Source organism: Microtus ochrogaster, chromosome 5 (assembly GCF_000317375.1).
Source record: "Microtus ochrogaster isolate Prairie Vole_2 chromosome 5, MicOch1.0, whole genome shotgun sequence".
NCBI classification, from domain to species: Eukaryota; Metazoa; Chordata; class Mammalia; order Rodentia; family Cricetidae; genus Microtus; species Microtus ochrogaster.
Genome location: NC_022012.1, coordinates 24,844,095 through 24,865,624, shown reverse-complemented (window position 1 = coordinate 24,865,624; position 21,530 = coordinate 24,844,095). Strand labels below are relative to the sequence as shown.

At 42.9% G+C, this 21,530-nt stretch overlaps 1 pseudogene; it reads right to left on the bottom strand.

Moving 5' to 3' along the window:
- Positions 1-16,463: 16,463 nt before the first annotated feature.
- LOC101989636 lies at positions 16,464-21,327 on the bottom strand (annotated as a pseudogene).
- Between the last annotated feature and the right edge of the window lie 203 nt (positions 21,328-21,530).

Below are 21,530 nucleotides of genomic sequence, written 5' to 3'. Positions count from 1 at the left end.
GGAGGAAGGACAGAGAGAGAAGGAGAGCGTGAGAAAACAGGATGGTCAAATCGGAGGAAGGACAGAGAGAGAAGGAGAGCGTGAGAAAACAGGACGGTCAAATCGGAGGAAGGACAGAGAGGGAGAACAAGGAGAGATTATCTCGATAGAGGGAACCATTATGGGATCAGCAAGAAACATAACACTAGGGAAATCTCCAAGAGTCCAAGAGGATGACCCCAGCTAAGACTCTAAGCGGTGGTGGAGAGGGTGCCTGAACTAACCTTTCTCTGTAATCAGATTGATGACTACCTTAATTGTCATAATAGAACCTTCATCCAGTAACTGATGGAAGTAGATGCACAGATCTACAGCTAAGCACTGGGCCAAGCTCCTGAAGTCCAGTAGAAGACAGGGAGGAGTGAAAATGTGAGCATAGGAGTCAAGACTATGATGGGGAAACCCACAAAAACAGCTGACCTGAGCTAGTGGGAGTTCACTGACTCTGGACTGACAGCTGCGGAACCTGCATAGGGCTGAGGTAGGCCTTCTGAATGTGGATGTGTTATTGATCTTAACTCTGGAGGCTGAAAACTGCAGGCCCATTTCCACCTTTTCTGACAGTCAGAGTTTGGAGACTGACAGGCAGAACCGCACCTCCTAACTCAGGAGGTGGTTGCCTGGCTCTTTTTTAAAAATTAAGATAGCTCAGTGCTATTCTGAGGGGTGGTCAGGATGTGCAAATGTACTTCTGCTCCTTCTATTGTCTAGGGAAGTGGAAGTGACTTAGAGCCCCTTGCTACCTAGAGGACAGAATGCTAATGATTTGATGTCTCAGAGTGATAAAGCCATTGACTGTGTGAGTTAGCCTTTTGTATCATGTTAATAAAGTCTTTTGTTACCTTCTCCCCACCCTCTTTACGCTGAATATAAAAGCTGTGGAAAAATAAACAAACGCAGGTGAATTTCAGGATTTCAGTAACTGGAATGCCCTCTGATACTTTCTATATTTCTCTTATTACTTTTATGCGTCTTCATATTCTTTACTTATATTTCTTCAGTTAACATGCCCCTACCCTGGTAAAAAGTATTTTTATTGAGTCCGGTCCTCGACATTTAACCATTCTGATAGTTGTAAGATGAAATCTCAAAGTATTTTAATTTCCTTTTCCTGATGGGTATGGATGTTAAATATTTTTTATTTCTCAGCTATTTAAATTTCCTATTTTGAGAATTCTCTCTTTAGGTCTGTACCCCATTTTGAACTGGGTTATTTATTTTCTTTTTTCACATTAAGATTTATTTTATTTCTTGAGTATGGATGGTTTTTTTTTACATGTATGTTAGTATACTTCATGTGTACTTGGTGAACTGGGAAGCCAGAAGATGATATTGTATCCCCTGGAACAGAATATTTTCTTGATATTTATCTTTTGTAATTCTTCATAGATTTTGAATATTATCCCTTCATTAGATGTGGAGTTGTTAAACAAACAAACAAACAAACCAAACTTTCCCCACTCTCTAGGCTGCTACTTTGTCAGAATGATGGTGTCCTTTGCTATCCCAAGCCTTTCAGTTTCATGAGGTCCCATTTATTAGTTGTTGATCTTCGTGCCTGTGCTGTGTTCAGAAAGCCCTTTCCTGTGTTAATGCATTCAATGCTACTCACCACTTTCTTCTCTGTCATCAGGTTCAGTGTGTTCCGTTTCACATTGAGGACTGTGATCTCTTCAGAGTTGAGTTTCATGCAGGGTGATAAATGGGGATTTATTTGCATTCTTCTGTATGCCAACATCGAGTTTGAGCATTTGCTGAATGTGCTATCTTTTTTCTAGTGTGTATTTTTTATTTATTTATTTATCAAAAATCAGGTGCCCATAGGTATGTAGACTTATGTATGGATCTTTAACTCTATTCCATTGATCAAGGTGTCTGGTTTTGCACCAGTGTATGCCATTCTTATTACTATAGCTCTCAGTACAATTTGATTTAGGCAATGTTGATATCTTTCACAGTTTTTTTATTTTTTAGGATTGCTTTTGTTGTTTTTGTTTCCATATGAGGCCTTTTTCAGTATTGTGCTTTTCCTCTCTGTGAAGAATTGTTTTGGGATTTTCGTCACATTGAAGGTGATTTCTAAATTGTTACAGCAGCCCAGATGTGGTGCTGGGGAACTCACTGGTGCTCCAGCTCTTCTCTTTCTTTCTGCTGCAGTGACAACTGCGACAATGGGGAGGGGCCTTAGGGACTTGGTCTACTTTATTGTCTTACCTTCCAGATGTGCCCAGAAGAGTTGTGTTGATTTTCCAGGTTTTTTCTTTGCTGGTAGAGTGTAAGGTGTGAGCTTTGGAGCTTTCTATATTGTGAACAAAAGCTGGATGCCCAGGACAGCTATTGCTGTTTGTGTGACCAGCACCATTTCCTACACAACATCCTGCATAGCTCTCTTAGGAAGTCATTTATCCTCCAAAGTTGACCAACATTACTCTTCTTTACATTTGAGCTTTTAGCTTACAGAGCGTTTTCTCACATACTCTTTGTGACTTTCTTTCTTAGCATGCTTACTAAGAGACCCTTGCTACTGTTCACCCTGGAGTATGCTGCTCAGAGCTGTCTGAAAAGAAATACCCCAGTGGTAAATAATCTCTATGCCTGTTCTCACGAGCTGCATTTTGGGGTCCAAATTGGAATCTTTGTTCTTTATGGTTTTGGTGTCTGAAAAGTCACATTATGTTGCCTGGGACACCACTTAGCCTCTGTGTTTTCCTCCCTCTGTCTCAGAAACCAATTAATAAATATAAGCTTTATATTGGTAACAGGTGGCTGCCTTAGTTTTATACATTATATTAGCATGCACTACACATAAATTTTGTTTATGTAAATTTAACCCATATATCAAGATGAAAAGAAGACACAAAATCTAGGTAACTTAGTCAAGACCACTCAGGGTCCAAACTCAGACTGGATGGCTTCAGAGCCCGGGTGTGTAATGACTGGGCTATGGTGTAAACCTTGTATTATTTGGTTAAATCTTTCAGAAGGGAGAGAAAGGTGAATCACCCAGCTAAATACTATAAACACTTTGTGCCACTTTACACTAGAAATATTAGCCCAAAGGAGGCTGTTGACATGAAGTACCTTTGATATTTTTGGCTATGTGTGTGAGCATGTAGAACAAATGATAGCACACCGTCCTCACTATCCATTCGGCCTATTCAGTACTGGTTAGTGTACTTTATTTGAAACTTCTCTCATAAAGTTCTCTTTAAGGGAATGTCAACAGCAACAGAGGTCTCTTCTTAGACACTTTCTTAGTTTCAGAACTGGTGTAAATGGATAATAGCTGCTTGACAGTTCCTCTCCTGCCTCCCCCCCACCCTCTTCAGAGAGATGCAAGACCATGCCACGTGTGCAGGCACTAGAGTTTGCTCAACTTTTAGAGTGCTGAGAAAAACAGATGGTTGTGAAACTCAACACTTATTTTTAAGAAGCAGATGTTTCTAGAGATAGAAAGGGCCCAAGAAAACAGCTGGGGTGTCTCAGTGTCTTCATGCTGGCCTATTCCCAAGAGCAGAAAGTCTCCTATCTATGGGTACTGCTGGTCTTTGGAGCCTCTAGGAAGGATTGTCTCTGAGTTTCTAAACTCTTCAAATCCCAGGGAATGGAGAAGTAGGAAAAGTATCAAAAGTCTAGGTGGATATAGTTCAGGATAAAAAGCTGGTAGCAAGGCAGAGTGGAGCCACTGGAGTGGGGATGACTGCCAACCGTTCAATTCAATTGTCTAGCAACCTTCTTCTATACTCTACGATACAGATAAAGAAAAGAGAAGCATGTTGACTAATGCTTCTGTCCTGCCCGGTTCCCACAATCATTAAGTCCCAAAGAAATCACACAGAGGTCTACATTAACTATAAACTGATTGGCCCATTATCTCAGGCTTCTTATTAACTCTTATAATTTATATTAGCCCATTATTCTAGTATATGTTAGTCACATGGCTCGGTACCTTTTTCAGTGGGGGCAGTTACATCTTGCTTCTTCTGTGGTGGGCTCACAACTGCAGAAAGAGCTTCCTTCTTCCCAGAATTCTCCTGTTCTCATTGACCCACCTCTACTTCCTGTCTAGTTGTCCTGCCTATACTTCCTGCCTGGCTACTGACCAATCAGCACTTATTTAAAATATAATTGACAGAATACAGACCATGGTCCCACATCAGAAACATAAAAATGGATGCAAGAGTAAAATGCCAGTTGGGAAGCTGCCTCTATTTGACCCAGTAAAAGAAAAGAATCTTAAGAAAATATGGACTCTCCTCCAAAGAGCAGAAGAGGAGAAGAGTGTTAGAAATTCAGAAAGACAATAAAAGGATAAGTGAAAACTAAGGAGAAAAAGTCAAACCACTCATGGAAGTCATGGCTCCTTAAAACAGGGGGCGGAGTAGAAGACTCTCCCCAAAAGTCAGCCTGGTGGTCCTGGGGAAGCCACTGGGAGTCTTATATGCATGAGACACCCACAGCCTCAGTAACCCTGGAAACACGTTGTGGGTTTTTGTGAATTGGTTTGGTGGAGGGATTGATCAGCAGTGGACAGGAATCCAATTGTGTCACTCTTTATGGTTTAGAGAGAAGGGACAGGGCATCATCTTGAAAAACAACCTATTATTTGAAGCTGAGATACTCTGAGAAACTAGGGATATTAAAAAAAAAAAAACACGTGACAGGGACCCTGAATTTAATCTGCCACAACCCTGGGGCAAGAGACAGCCCTGGGAAGCAGCTGTGCTTGGTAGCCCCACAGTGCAAATGGCAGAAGGGCCAGCTGAGAAACTGGTGACTCACATAAGATCCCATGCTTTCTGTGTGCTTTATGATTATTCTGTGGGAGAGGCTGTTATTTTTCTTTCTTTCTCCTCCTCTTCCTCCCTCTATTCTTTTTTATTTTGTGGATTTATTGGAAAGAGATAAAGAGCGTGAAGTTGGGCAGGTAGGAAAGTAGAGAAGATCTTGGAGGAATTGGAGGAAGGGAAAGAATATGATCAAAACATATTGCATGAAAACCTATTTAAAAGAAGCCAATAAAAGAAGAGTAGGCTCAATAGGAAGATCCATAAATAAATAAGAGATAAACAAACCAATAGATATGCAAATCATATCACAGAATCATAAGAAATATGAGAAAACAGGACGACATGACTCCTTCAAAAGATCATAACTTGTCCCAGGTGGCAAGGACAACAAACAAACAAAAACAAAAACAAAAAAACAACACCCTCCAAAAAAACCAAAACTGTGACCCTGCCCAGCGCCATTAAGATTGAGCGAGAGAAGGAGACCCACATGTCTCCCTGGATGGCCTGCCCTGGGCCTTGAAGAGAAAACACTGGCAGCTGGGCACGATTATGGTGAGCATACATATGGTGGGGTACAAGAGAGAGGGGGGGGGGGGGAATGGTTCATGTCCTGTGCAGAGAAGCAGACCTGAAGAGGTAAAGGCAGAGAGGAGCCTGCTGAGGTGGGTGGCTTGCTTGTCACTGGGGCCATGGTGTTATTTCCAGCTTGTTGGATTAGAGGCCCACTCAACCTAGTGTGACCTCATCTTAACTAAGTCATCAATGATATAGTTCCAAGTAAAGTTATATTTAGAGATATTAAGGATTGAATGTATACATTTAGATTTGGGGCATGCTATCTGAAATTATCATTTAGAAAAAAATAATCTTAGAAACAATACAAAACATGGCATTGATAACTTATACTTGGAGTGGTTGGCATGGTTGGCAAAAATCTTAGATTCCATAGAGAACTAGCCTAGAACACGACAATAGTGGGAAGGTGGTAGGAGTAAGGCATGCAGCTGCGGTAAGGTAATCAGTCAGTGGAACAAGCAGAGATACAGAGACACGTGAAGGATAGTGAGGAACACAGCCAGCTGGACTTGTGAGGACAGGCAGAGAACACACTGGAGGTCCTTTATGGCTGAAGGAAGGAGTTTACACTTCATACTCTTGGCAGGAAGAAGCCACTGAAGAATTATGACGCACACCACTGGGAGAAATAAGCAGTTCGAATTAGACCTGTAGTATGTAAATATTTGTTCAGCTATTGAGAACGACACTGGGGACCCGTGTGACTGGCACACCCACTTTAACGTCTTTTGCGGTGGTGAACTGGATAGCCACTCTGGTGCTCTTTGCACATATTTGGCCTCTTGGCCTTGGCTGTGGATAGTCTGTGATCAGATGTGAGCCAAGCGATCTGATTTATATGGGGATCAGACCAAATGAATGGAACACACAGTGTTCTCAGGACTGAAGGGCTACACAACAGAGGCCTGGCAGACTATGTCCCAAAGTGCTGGCTAGGAATAGGGAAGTCAGACAGGAGCAGGTGGCCCATGGAATAGAGACCTGATTAAAAAAAAAAAAAAAGCTATAGCAATCTCAAGAAGCTCGGGTTTCATGGCTTGCCAGAGCACACTGTCCAGAGTGCTCATCCTCTTCCTAGTAGGAAGGTCACACGGGAACCAAAACTTCATGGAGAAGTAAAAACTTAGTCAGCCAGTCAATTACTCGGCCTGTGCGATGCCAACTCATTTCAAAGGAAACCACTGTTTAACCTTAGTGGTTGGTTGCTGTGGCAGCAACTCAGCACAGTCCCAGTCACTCAGTGCAACAGCAACACCTGGCATCACACACTCATGTGGGCCACCCCACCGTCACCACAGACTATGTAGGGTGATAATTAACTCGTCAGCACCCCCACCCCCACCCCCAGCAATTTCCACTCTTCTTGGATGGCATAGCTCAAGGTCTGAGCCACTGCAAAGAAAGGTTTCTAGTCCTAACTCCAGGATCCAGCAGTGACTTTTCTGGTGGGGGAGTTTGCTGAGATACCCATGTCCTCTGCCTGGGTGATTTTAGTTCTGCCAACTTCAGATGAGAAAGGCTCATGTTATGGTTTGGAGATTGTTACTATGGAGAAGCTAAACTCAAGCAAATGTAAATTGGCAACACCCTTCTAAGACAGAAGTGTGTTCATATTGTGTGCACTTAGAGTGCTATTCACTGTAATTTGAAGGACACTGGTCCCCACTGGGGCTGCTTCTCTAAGGTATTCTATTCACTTCAGAACTGAAGAAGATACCCATTTCTTTTCTGGAATGCCCTGACCTGTCCCCAACATTGAAAAAACGAGTGTACAACTTGGCACCGGACATGTAGAAAGCACTTGGTAAATGATAGATACAAATAATTATAATCTCTCTCTTATATGTCAAGTAACGAGCTGGACATAGTGGTGCACACCTTTAATCCCTGCACTTGGGAGGGAGAGGCAGGTGGATCTCTCTAAGTTCCAGGCCAACCTGGTCTACAGAGTGAGTTCCAGGCCAGCCAAGATTGTGAGAGATCCTATCTCACAAAAGACAACAAATAAACAAAAATTAAAAACAAACAAAACCAAGCATAACCAAAAAACAAAACAAAAAGCATGTAAGGACTGTCAATCTACCTTATGTTGACTTCTTCTGAGCACTCATGTATAAAGCACAGCACTGGCTGGAGTTGTCAGGAAAGGAAATGTATTGCCTGCTCTGATGAGGCCAGCAGTCAGGGTATGGTCAGGATAAAACTGTTCTCCAAAAAGAGTATCTGTGCCTTCCCAACAGGACAGGGATCAGTGACCTCTTCTGTTTTCCCTGTCAATTCTCAGCAATGCACTAGAAACTTTTAGTGCTGGGAGGGAGGTTTTTAGATAGTGATTGATTATTCCTCATTTCCCCCCATTAATGTATACAGTTAGAAAAATAAGTATTCCACTTTTTGTTTTTGCTTTAGTGCCTTCCAATGCTTTAATGAGATAGAAAAGATGGGAGGCATAGTTCTCATGGTCAGAACTGTGTAATTTAGTTAAATAAAGAAGCTTGCATCTAAACTGGTCATCAAAGGTTGTGTGCTAGAGGCTTGGTTGCTACTGGGTGGGCTTTTGGGAGTGTTTGGATCATAAAGGCTCTGCCTTCATCAGTGGATTATTGGGAGGTGATAGACATACAGGAAGTCCCAGTTTAAGAGAGTAGATTTTTGGCGGTGTGACTTTGGGAACCATATCTTTTCCCTAACCTCTCTCTGTTTCACCCTCTCTGCTTCTTGACTGCCACAGATGAGCAGCTTTGCTTTGCCACACCCTCCTTGGTGGGATGCGCAGAGTTGACATAGAACCACAGTGGTGGGGCCACGTAGCCATGGACCAAAACAGCTGAAGCTATAAGCCGGTCAGTCAGTCTTCCATCCTTTCACACGCACGTTTTAGTCACAGCTATAGGAAGCTGAATAGCAATACAGTTTTAGGGGAAAGCTCTCTACGCTTCCAGGAATTACTCAAAATGACCTACTTATCCAATACAATTGCTAGAAAAAGGCCAATGATTATTTGGGCAAAATTGAAGAAGCCATCTTAAAATTCATATGGAATTGTAAAGCATTCTGGAATAACTAAAATAATCTTGGAAAGGAATGAGTTGGAAGACTCGCGCTTCTTTAGTCCAAAACTCACTACAAAGCTCCATTAATGAAAACAGTGTGCAACTGGCATAGGCACTGCCTATAGGGAAACAGAAGAGAGAGCCCAGAGAGAAACCATTTGATGTGGTCAATGACTTTGAGCAAGGATGCCAAGACCACTCAATGGGAAAAGGACAGTCATGTCAACAAGTGTGTCTGGGAAGACTAGATACGTATATAAAAAGAATGCAACTAGACCCTTACCTCACACTACATACAAAGTATAACTTAAAATGCATTGAAGACTTCCATGTGCCAGCTAAAACTATAAACTCTTAGAAGGACATAGAAGTCAAGAGCTTCATGACTTCACACTTGGCACTGATGCTTGGGAGTATGATACCAAAAGCATAGGCAACAAGAAAACAAATAAATAGAATGTAATCAAGATTTAAGGCATTTGTCCATGGGTATGGTGTTGTAGATAAAAGTTATAGCACTTGCAACCAACCAAACAAAATATTTGTCCATCCAAGGGTGTCATTAACACAGAAAATCCATGCCTTGCAGTGAGAGAAAATGCCAGCAAGTCATATATCTGAAAATGGAGGCAAACTCAGGACGTATGAAGAATATAAATGATATGTACATGGTCAACAAGTTCTCTCGTAACTCAACTTCCTGGAGCAGTTTTCATGAAGGTCGCCATTACTGTCTCAGTCAGTAAAGGTGGAGATACCTCTCTAAGCCAAAAGGTCTCAGGTGGGAGATAAACAAAACTTAAGATGGTGATGGGAGGCACACCGTGAGACTGGGACCACCACCCTGGTATTTCTAAAGTACAAAGAGGAGTTGCAAGGTCTGCAGAGAGGAAGACTATGCTCTTTTTAGAGAAAGTGTATGATGGCCCTTCTCTGCATGGTTGGCAATCAGTGGCAACTTCTCAGCATGGCTCCTCTTCATGAGTGGTCAGTTTTCTTGGATTAGGCTTGGTTAAGACAGTTTTCTTTCTTTTTCATTTTATCCTTTTTAAAAAAGAAACTATCTTTTTTGTTTTACATATCAATCCCAGTTCCCACTCCCTCCCCTCCTCCCATTCCCTCCACCTTTTCCTCATTCCACTCCCAATCGACTCCTCAGAGAGGGTAAGGCACATTGCTTTGAGGAGAGACCAAGGCCCTCCCTATTATATCTAGGCTGAGCAAGGTACCCATCCAGAGAGCATGGGTTCCAAAAAGCCAGTACAAGCAGTAGGGATAAATCCTGGTGCCACTGCCAGTGGCCCCGCAGTCTGCCCCAGCCATACAACTGTCACCCATATTCATAGGGTCTGGTTTGGTCCTATGATGGTTCCTTCCCTTTCTGGCCGGAGTTGATGAGCTCCCATTAGCTCAGGTAAGCTGTTTCAGTGGGTGTTCCATCATGATCTTGACCTCTTTGATCATATTCTCACTCCTCCTACTCTTCGACTGAACCCAGTGCTCTACTGTGGGTCTCTGCCTCTGATTCTATCCATTGTTGGATAAAGGTTCTATGGTAAAATTTAAGATAGTCATCAATCGGTCTACGGGACAAGACCAGTTAGGGCACCCTCTCCACTATTTCTTAGAGTCTTACCTGGGGTGATTCCTGGGAATTCCTGTGAATTTCTCTAGTGCTAGGTTTGTCTCCCTCAATCAAGATATCTCTTTCCTTGCTCTCTGTCTCTGTCTTTCCCCCATCTAGACTATCACATTCCCTTAAGTTCTCCTTCACCCTCCCTCCCCTTTTTCCCCTCTACCTCCCCTTTTCCCCCCAGCCCTATGCTCCCAATTTTTTCAGGAGATCTTGTCTATTTCCCCTTCCCAGGGGGAATCTATATATGTTTCTCTTAGGGTTCACCTTGTTACTTAGCTTCTCTAGGGTTACAGACTATAGGCTTATTATTTTTTGTTTTACAGTTAGTATCCACTTATGAGTGAATACATACCATGTTAGTCTTTCTGGGTCTGGGTTACCTCACTCAGGATAGTTTTTTTTTCTATCCATTTGCATGAAAATTTCAAGACATCATTGTTTTTTACCACTGGGTAGTACTCCATTGTGGAAATTACCACATTTTCTTTATCCATTCTTCAGTTGAGGGCATCTCAGTTGTTTCCAGGTTCTGACTATTACAAACAATGCTGCTACGAACATAGTTGAACAAATGTTCTTGTAGTATGATTGAGCATCATTTGGGTATATGTCCAAGAGTGATATTGTTGGATCCTGAGGTAGGTTGATTCCCAATTTTCTGAGAAACTGCCATACTGATTTCCAGAGTGATTGAACAAGTCTGCATTCCCATCAACAACGCGGGAGTGTTCCCCTTACTCTGCGTCCTCTCCAGCATAAGCTATCATTGGGGTTTTTGATCTTAGCCATCTGACTAGTGTAATATGGAATCTCAGAGGTATTTGGATTTGCATTTCCCTGATAACTAAGGATATTGAATATTTCCTTAAGTGTCTTTTGCCCATTTGAGATTCTTCTGTTGAGAACTCTTTGTTTAGATCTGTACCTCATTTTCTTAATTGAATTATTTGGAATTTTGATGTCAAATTTCTTGAGTTCTTTATATATTCTGGAGATCAGTCCTCTGTCTGATGTGGGGTTGGTGAAGATCTTTTCCCATTCAGTAGGCTGCCTTTTTGTCTTATTGACTGTGTCCTTTGCTTACAGAACTTCTCAGTTTCAGGAGATCCCATTTATTTGTTGTTGCTCTCAGTATCTGTGCTACTGGTGTTACATTTAGGAAGTGGTCTCCTTTGCCCATGCATAGAAGGCTACTTTCCACTTTCTCTTCTATCAGGTTCAGTGGGGTCAGATTTATATTGAGATCTTTAATCCATTTGAACTTGAGTTTTGTGCTTGGGATTAGATATGGATCTATTTGCACTCTTCTACAGGTTGACATCCAGTTATGCCAGCAGTATTTGTTGAAGATGCTTTCTTATTTCCATCGTATAATTTTAGATTCTTTGTCAAAAATCAGGTATTTATAGGTATGTGTATTAATATCCGGGTCTTCAATTCAATTCTACTAGTCAACCTGTCTGTTTTTATGTCAATACCAAGCTGTTTTCGTTACTGTAGCTCTATAATAGAGCTTGAAGTCAGGGATGGTGATGCCTCTGGAAGTTCCTTTATTGTACAGGATGGTTTTGGCTATCCTGGGATTTTTGTTTTTCCATATGAAGTTGAGTATAGTTCTTTCAAGAAGACAGTTTTCTTAAAATCCATAGGGTCAGAGAGTTCCTTGAGTGGGCACAGTTGACTGGTGCATTTCCCACTGTGATTTCTAGGTTTGTTTTGTTTGTTTGAGACAGGGCCTTGGTGGATAGCCCAAGATAATCTGGAACTCATGTACCCTAGCATGACCTAGAATTGAACGTTTTTTTTTTTTTTTCTCATCCTCCTGAGTGCTGAGATTATAGGTGAGTGCTGCCATTCCTGGCTCTAGATTCTATGCTTTCCTGACAAGGTTAAGTCTGCTTGACTGTGTCAGGAATGTGCAAAGACCTGGTAGGAGCAGTAGGCAAAGAAAGGACTTGGAGACCAAGACTGTGTGAACATGTGTGGTGGTGGTGGTGAGCCTGTGGGAGGAGCTAGTAGCCGGGAGACAGCTGGGAAGGATGCTCCTTCCTGCGAAGGAACATCATGCTATGGAGAGGAGTGCTGCTGTGTTCTCAGAGTCATCTGGGATGAAAACCAGAGGAGAAATATGCAGGGCAAACCCTAGGATCCTACTGAGACCACTGTTGAGGTCTTAGCACATAGAAGTTTGGAAACATTTGAATGGTGAATCTCTACAGTCAGACATGATTCTCACCTCTTTTCTGATTGGTGTCCTGCACAGTGGGGAGAGGAGAGTTGAAACAGTCCCGCCATCCTTCATGTTCAGCTCTTCTGCATGGGCCTGGTGAGCCTCTCCCTTCTAAAACACGAGTGATGTGTATGAGGGATAGCTGGGAGGGTTTTTCTGTAAGAATTTCTCTAGTGGGCCTTGTGTGCAGATGAGAGAACTGTGGTTCTTTCTTGCTTTTCAACATGGTGACGCATGCCTTCAGTAACAGTTTCTCAGACCTCACTTTGCACTAGGCCCTGCGTGAGGTGAACTCAACAGTGAGCAAGACGACAGGCATCCGCTGTCATGTGGCTGCCTCTCCTTAGCGTATGTCATTCCGAGTTAAATGAGCATACAGATGCCAGAGTGTCTGCCTTATTACCTGGCATAGGCAGGATGCTGAAAATGGTGTGATTGCTGCTTTTCATGGCTCCAGGTCCCCTGTTAGCGTCATCCTTCATCACACTGTCACTTCTCATGTGCACTATTTGCGCACACACCTTTCCCCCTCCTCTCTCCGTTCTGGTTATTATAAACCTAATCCAGATCACCCACAACACAACCATGAGCTCACCAGGCGTGAAGCACGATTGATGTTGCTTAGCAACCATGAAAATAGCTAAGCCGGCCCCACAGGGGGGCTGGACAGCCTCATCCTCGGGGCATGTGGGAACGGAAGAGTTTTAGTTGAGATGAAGACACAAACAGACTGAACTGGTCCCCAAACATCACGTTTCTTGTTGCCTGACACTCTAGGGGATTGTTTCGCTTGTATCTATCCCGCCTATCCACTTTCTCAAGCGCCAACATGTACCTAGAATGGTCAGATATGATGGGATAAAAATAATTAGTCATAAAATCTATAATTCCTTTTTTTTTTTTTACTGCACAAAGATCCACATGAATGCACACTGATATGTGGACTGGATCCAGATGCAGAGGCAGTTTGGTTTGATGTCCTATTCTATGTTTAATCAGGGTTGGAGGCAGCATGTCAGAGCCCATTGGTTATTAGATCAGTGAATGAGGACAGAGCTTGGTTCAGAGATGTTATGCAGCTAATACAATGAGTGCCCGCCCTCATTCTTGGTCCTTCTGCATTGACACACTTTGTCATAAGTGGGAAGGTTTAAATGGAGTCATCAGTCAGACCAAACAGTGAGGAAGAATTAGGCATTAAAGAACTGCTTCTGGGAGTGGCTGTGGCTCTGGACTCCGGTGAAGGATGGAATCAAAGAAACAAGAAGAGCATTTGCAGCTAGGGAGCTCAGAAGGAGCATTTTCTGTTAGATCAGGGGCTGGGCAAAGCTGAGTGACTCAATGACTGGATGTGGATTGCCCAACCTCACTGATATAGGCGATCCGATGAGGCAGAATGTGCCTTCTTGCCTGAAGAACACATATCTCTATCCCAAAGTGATAACTTGTCATACCTCATCAGGTATGAAGTTGGTTGGGCACATATATTACAGAGTCACACTCTAATCTAGGATAAACTATGATAAAGAATGATGTTTCATCGATGGAATGTAAAAAATACCAAGGCTGATGTCCAAACTGTTAAAACCCAGGCTCTGGAGCCACAGCGACTTCTCTTATGCAGCACGAGAATTCCTGTGGGTTTCTCATGCTCTGGACTCCAAACAAGCTTGCCTTGAGTCACGTGTCACTGGCCCTCCTGCTCATCGGTCTCTTGTCTTGACTGTTAAATTTTTGTTCCACCACTTTTTAAACTGGCTATCTTGCTTCCCCTTGCCTTGCCCAGCTCTCTTGGCATCAAAATATCTATTTTTATGACCCTGAAGTCAAGTTCTAGCTTATTGGAAGAGTATCATTCCAATAAGCAAAATATAACAAAAATAAAATAATACCACAACGGTTTTTTTTTTCTTAAATATTGACCCAATTCCTAGTAGCTTCATCCTAGTGGCGCTACTTCTTTGCGCATTATTTTAGTCTTGGGACTAGATTGAAGCTAGGCATTTTGGTTTCAAGTTTCAGACACTTCCTCTGGTGGAACTGAGATGGGAATTAAGGTGAGTGGATTGTGAGCTAAATGTATACTGAGATAGATAAGCATAAGAATGAAAGGGGAAGTAGAGATGCTGACTCCAGACCCGGTGTGTGCCGTTTCCCTCTCGTCTGATTCCCGTTCTCACTAACTTACGGAAGTGGCTTTTACCGAAGCCCGTCGTACGTTGTTCTACCCATGGACGCTGCACAGCCCGAGTCACTCACTGTATTTGTTCTGAGTCATTTCGTGTCAAGATGACACAAGCTGGAGTCATTTGGGAAGCTGGCACCTCAATTGAGAAAACACCCTCACCAGATTGGCCAGTGGGCAATCCTGTGGTACATTTTCTCGATTGATGAATGATATGGAGGGCTCAGTGGTCTTAATCCTGGGCAGGCAGTTCTAGCTGCGATCACAAAGCTTGCTGAGTAAGCCAGGAGCCTAAGGCAGGAAACAGCACTCCTCCATGGCCTTTGCACCAGTTCCGGCCTCCAGGTTCCAGCCCTGCATGAGTTCCTGCCCTGACTTCTCTGGGTGATGAACTGCTACCTGCAAGTGTGAGTGAAAAAGACCATTTCTCTCGCAAGTTATTTTTTGGTGATAATGTTTCAGCACAGCAATAGAAACCTTAACTAAGACATTATTATAATGCAAACATATCTATCTAGACGCAGCAGAGAACATCAAATTCTTCTAATCTTCTGCAGTCAATGCCCGGAGGGAAAAATAGACTGAAATCAAAAGGGAAGTGGTCTCACCCATTAGCTCATCTTCAGGAAGACTAGAATCTCTAGAAGGCATTAAAATGAAAAGAAGTTAGATACAATTTAATTTTTGAAACAAAGCATCCCTACTATCTCAAGTTGGCCCGGAACCCCAGGCTTCCTGCCATTGTCTGCTAAGTTGGGATCATAGACTTGTGATACTATGGTTAACATACCTATTGAAGATAACCACTTGACATGAGATTTACTCTCCTGACAAAGTTTTACTTGTGCCATTCAGTATTGGCAACCATAAACCAATGTCGTACCACAGACCTAGAGCTTGTCTTCCACACTGACAGGTGAAGTTCTTTGAGCAGTACTTCCCATTTGGACTAAATGTAGCCACATTATACTTGACATCCTCTTTTTTATTGTTTTCCTTCTTTTTCTTACTTTTTAGTTGTATGTGTGCATAAACATTTGTGTTGGGATATGTGCATCTGAGTGCGTGTGACTGTGGATGTCAGAGGTAGCAGTTAAGCCACCCTCCTGGGAACTTGGATCCTCTGTAAAGAGTAGCATGTGCTCTTATTGCTAGGCTGTCTCTCCACCCCTGGCATCTGGTTTTAAAATGGAGGCATGCATATTACAAAAATTTGTGAGATATGGGAATATATCAAAGTAAAGACATCTAGAACCCCACTAGTCAAAATAAAGTTTATTTGTTTTTATCTACCTCTAGTCTTTTTCTGATAATTTAAAGATTATAATATACAAGACTTTAAAGCATAATTAACAAAAGTTTGGATAGGTGACAAAGACGGATGTGGTGACAGTATTTTTGCCACTCAAATTATCCATAAGTTTTTGAAGAGTCAGACAACAGCCATTCATTTAGAACTTAGAATAAGCTCCCAGTTCTAAAGCTTATACTTTCTAGTAAGTGGATTACCGTGGGCATTGGTTTGTTTTGTATCCTTGTGGATCAACGTCACTTACATAAGAAAACTTTTAGGCACATTCCTCAAGGAAAGAAAGGATAACAGCTAAGTCTGATGAAAAGATTCCATATGTCATGAGAAAATATCTAATATGCTTTAAAAATTATGCATACTTAAGTTTATATATAAGAGAGTTGGCAGGAAAATAAGGCCTGGTTGACAATGGCTCAAGGAGATTCTGAGTGGTACAACAGATTTCTTCTTACATTATTAATCTTCAAGAATTTATTATCAAAATTAAAAATGAAGCTTCAGTTGTATATAAAGTCATGCTCCTGTTCAATAGTTGTTGTGGAGTGTTGGTGGAACTCCACACACAGCACTGAAGGCCGGGAGGAAGCAGGGGCCAGCTCCAGTTTGAATGTTGAGTTTATTCAGACAGCTCGCTTTGACTTAGATGGTTATAAAACACTGAATGAAATCATCATATGAGAAATGCACCCTTCCTTGATAATCAGGATCCTAACTTTGAATGCTCTCTGTGAGAGTCCTCGGTTTGAACAGAAGGCCAGGCAGTCCTCAAAGGTGATCTTCCCACTGGCGCTGTGCTGCTTTGTAATGAAATTCACAGTTTAGGGGCTCAACCTGAATCCTATTGTCAAAAGCTCTTCTGCAGTTTCTGGGGGCCCACTGTTTCCCTCCTATCGCCATGGAAACTGATGAAGTGTTGTCACCAGCTGCTCAGCACAGCCCAGAGCTCTTTACGTTCTCTGACTCCCATTGTGACAGACATCTCTTTGTTCAACATTGAAATCATAAGGTAACAAGTCTCCAGATGAAAAAGTTTATATCTTCCCACAATGCCAGACTGTGCTAGACTTCTGCAACCTGTCAGCATCAATTTGTCCATTCTGTTCAGTCACAGCAGCTACGTAACTTCACAGTGGATCCTGAGTTTGTCCACGGAACACAGGCCGTCCAGGAGCTCACCAATGCCTACCCGGGTAGTACCTGCTGCCAGCGCGGGGATGCCCGAACTATGCCACGGTGCAGACTGCATCTCCACCTGGCACCCCTTGACATATTCTTTGATCACGAAACTTGCACTAGTTTCTTTTCTTGTGACTAAACACCTAACAAGAAGCAAGCTTGGGGAGCGAGGGTTTGTTGTTGTTCACAGCGTCCTGGCTGGGGATCCATGGCAACACAATATTCACCACTGTGGTGGTGGGTTCTTGTTGACATCTGTAGCTAATTAGGAAGCTGAGCAAATGAGCAAAAGGCGTGCCAGTGGTCAAACTCATGTCTCCAGATGAGTCTAGATAAGCCAAACTTTTGGTAATTTTCTACAAAAGAGCACTTTTTTTCTTTTTCGAGACAGGGTTTCTCCGTAGCTTTTGGTTCCTGTCCTGGAACTAGCTCTTGTAGACCAGGCTGGCTTCGAACTCACAGAGATCCACCTGCCTCTGCCTCCCGAGTGCTGGAATTAAAGACGTGCGCCACCTCCGCCCGGCTTAAGAGCACTTTTGAGCTCTGTGTTCACACATACAGTTCATGTCTCTTCTCCCCCATCCCCTGAATTCTACTCACGTTTCTTTCTTCTCAGCCTTCTAGTGTCTCTTCATGGGGCAACTGGAAAGCCTCGATGGGGCCTCTGCCTGCACTGTGATGGTGTCTGCCTTTAGCATCGAAAGTGTCTACGTATCATCACAAACCGCATCATGTAAAATTTCTCAGTGATGTCTCACTATTCTTAGGATCGAGTCCAAGCTACCAGGTCTGAACAGTCCAATTCGTGGTCATGGCATCAGTCTTCTGGTTTCTTTTTGTAGTTTCTTGACTTTCCAAAGCTTCCCAGCATCTTGGAAACCCCTCTCATTTCATGTCCTCTCTGGACAAGCCTCCTTGATCCCCTACTATGGTACTGGGTACTTGACCTTTGTGGCACCTAACATACTTTTTACCAAAAAATATTTGTGAAATAATTTGCATATGATTTCTCTCCTATTAAAATCCTCCTTCTATTCTCCCTTTCCATTTCTTCTCTCTCTCTTTTAAGAAACAGATGCTTATTGTTTAGCCAGACTGGCTTTATATTTATGCTAATTCTTCTGTCTCAACCTCTCAATAACAAGTTCTTCGGGCTTAGCTGGGATTACACACATCCTCCATGAAGCCCAGTTTGAAATTCTTCTTAATATTTTATATCTGAACTAGGTATACTTTTATTTGATTCAATAAACACTTGAGTGACTGAGTAAACCAGAGAGGGACTACACACTGAGCCTTAGTGGGATCCTTGGAAGTGGTTGCTCAGTTTGGTTCCTGTGGATAAAAGTGATGCTCAGTTTTCTTCTAGATTCAGATGTTAGATTCCCATCCTGCAAGTATCAAGGCCCCCCGGGAGCTTCCAGGACAGTGCCATGTGAATGAGACCGATGACCTGTCTGGGGTTCCAAAGGGCCAAGATTGTCTTAGTTGTGTGAGAGAGAAACCTGACACTGTCTTGCTTTGGTAACACAGTCCTATAAATGAGCACAGTCCGGGTTCAAGCAACAAATAACCTTGGACTTGAACCCTGAATCAGCACACAGCAGCTTGCGAAGCAAGCAGAACTGTGTCTTTGAGACTATCTCACAGGTGCTGGGGAATGCAATAACCTAATGCATGTGACTTTGCCAGTGCTGAGCATGTCAGAAGAGCTGCCTAACTATGCTGTTGTGGTTTCCAGTTGTCTTTGTCGTTTAATAGCAATCAGCTTGGCCTTGGTTGGCTGGCTTCCTTCAGTTTTAAGATCATCATCATTCTTTCTTTTCTTTTTCTTTTTTCTTTTTTGACACTCTGACCTCTGCTTTCTCCAGCTCCAGGATGCAATGATCAAGGGACTCTTAGGTTCCATCTACTGTGGGATTCACTAAAACATTTCCATGGGAAGAACAAGAGTCACTTCTTTTTGCAGCCAGGCTCAATCGTACTTGTCCTGGAAGATAAGCAACGATGACACACAGGAGGGGAGAGTCCAGTGCAGTCTGGCTTGGCCCTTCCTGGAATCTCGCACTTTTGGGTGGGACTGGATGTTCCCTGAGCGCCACATCACGTACATCAGACCTTATGAGAAGGATGGCAGGAGAGGAGCCAGGGGAGCAGGGTGACTTGGACTTTCTTTCTTGGAAAGGCGATATTGTTGGCAAGACTTAGGTCTTGCTTCATAGATGGACAGGGAGGAGGACTGGGCAGGGGGAACTGGGGTTGAGCTGCACCCTCTCTGGAAGTTGGGTCTGAGAACATTGACTCTTGAACGATGGTTCTAACTTCAGCCTGCACTTGCCTTCTCTGAGGTTGTGGACGGTCCTCCTGATGTTTGGAGATCTGTCATTAATCTGATACATGTGCAAACTGAATCCTTTTGGGTGTGAGAGAAAGTTGAAGATGCACGAAAGTAGGAGAGATGAGGACAAAGAGTAGGGGTGCCTTGGGCAGTAGAATTCTATCCAGAGGAGCAACAGAAACCCTCAGATAACAATGTTTAAGTAAAGGACACACTTTCCAGTTCCTCTGAGGCTGCCTGTAGCCAGAGACCCAAATATTGGTTCATGGGATATGCACTGAAGCTAAGTGTTCAATTACTAGGAAATGTTCTAAAAGAGAAAACTTGTTTCTTTCTTCCTTCTCTCTTTTTCTAGTTGGCTGGAATGTATATTTGACCACACACACACACACACACACACACACACACACACACACACACGAGTCACCTTTATGAACTATAAGAAGGAGATATTGAGGATGACAGAGGTGTCCTATAGAAATGTACTCACTGATGAGTTGTGGTGCCATCATCACAACCTTGGTCTCCTTCTCCAACACTTTACATGAGAGACAAATAAACCTTTACTTAAACATTGTTATCTGAGGGTTTCTGTTGCTCCTCTGGATAGAATTCTACTGCCCAAGGCACCCCTACTCTTTGTCCTCATCTCTCCTACTTTCGTGCATCTTCAACTTTCTCTCATTTGTCTCTCATGTAAAGTGTTGGAGAAGGAGACCAAGGTTGTGATGATGGCATCACAACTCATCAGTGAGTACATTTCTATAGGACACCTCTGTCATCCTCAACATCTCCTTCTTATAGTTCATAAAGGTGACGTGTGTGTGTGTGTGTGTGTGTGTGTGTGTGTGTGTGGTCAAATATACATTCCAGCCAACTAGAAAAAGAGAGAAGGAAGAAAGAAACAAGTTTTCTCTTTTAGAACATTTCCTAGTAATTGAACACTTAGCTTCAGTGCATATCCCGTGAACCAATATTTGGGTATCTGGCTACAGGCAGCCTCAGAGGAACTGGAAAGTATGTCCTTATTCCGAGTGAAACATGACCAGCTAACTTTTGTGTGTAATGAAAGGAGAAATGGTGGTTGGGAGAAGTATGGGAGGGCACACACCACTTCCTACCACACCCGGAAAACAAGGATAGACACTATAGACTTATGTTACTAGAGTAGCTCGGGTCAGTTTTGTCTTGAGGCTTGAGAGAGCCACTCCAACCTGCTTGGCATCTTAATCTTGCCAGAGGCCAGCTGTGCAACGCTGGGCACATTGTTTAGTCTCTCTGAACGCACACCAGTTTCCCCTTCTGTAAGTAATAAAAACAATAACTGCCTCAGACAATTGTCTATAGAAGCAAAAGAGAGGTCCCCTTGCGCAGTTGTGGGCTCCTAGACATGCCAGTGATCACTCTGCTGGCTGGATCAGAGCCTCCCAATGACGTCCTTTTCCTTTGGCTCACTTTGAAATGGGATTTCTAGCCATCATTATTCTGTGGGCATTACCCACGCCCTTCAGAAAGGTCATCATTTTCTCCTTGGATTAATCTCTTGCTTCAATTTTGAGTACTTCTGAAAGCCAAAATTTCCTGGATGGAAAGGAGCCCTGATGTTTCTAAAGAAATAACACACACACAATAGAAAATATTACTGCATTCTCTTTGCAGGATTGCTTAATTCTCTCGAATACACATTTAATTTAGGCTCGCTGAAATAGTTATTGTCCATTTACCAGTAAGTACTTATGAAACGCATGTTGGTAGGGCATGGTACAGCCAGGGAGTGCCAAGAGCAGCTAGCCCCCACTCACTTTCTCTTCCCCCTAATGACTCATGCTGGTACATCTCCAAAAGGATTGTTGGAACTGCTATTTGCCTGAGGGAGGGAGGATGCCTAACGCTAGTCTGTCTATCAGGTACCCCAGCCTGCGACTTTAAAACCGAAGCATTGCAGGCAATTCGGATCACATTCCCCTGCAGGTTGTGGACTCTGGTCATGGGTTGTAAATATTGCCAAGTTTAAGTGGGGCCAAACTCTGTGCGTTTCTGCACAGTGGCAGAAGTAGTGCGTGTGATGTCTGATAAAATGGGAGGCCACCTTGTCACGCTTTTACACTTAGGCAGTTCGGTAATCATGACACACTTGCTTGTATCCATAGGGGGATAATATCAACAACAGTGAGTATTTTAGGAATTACATA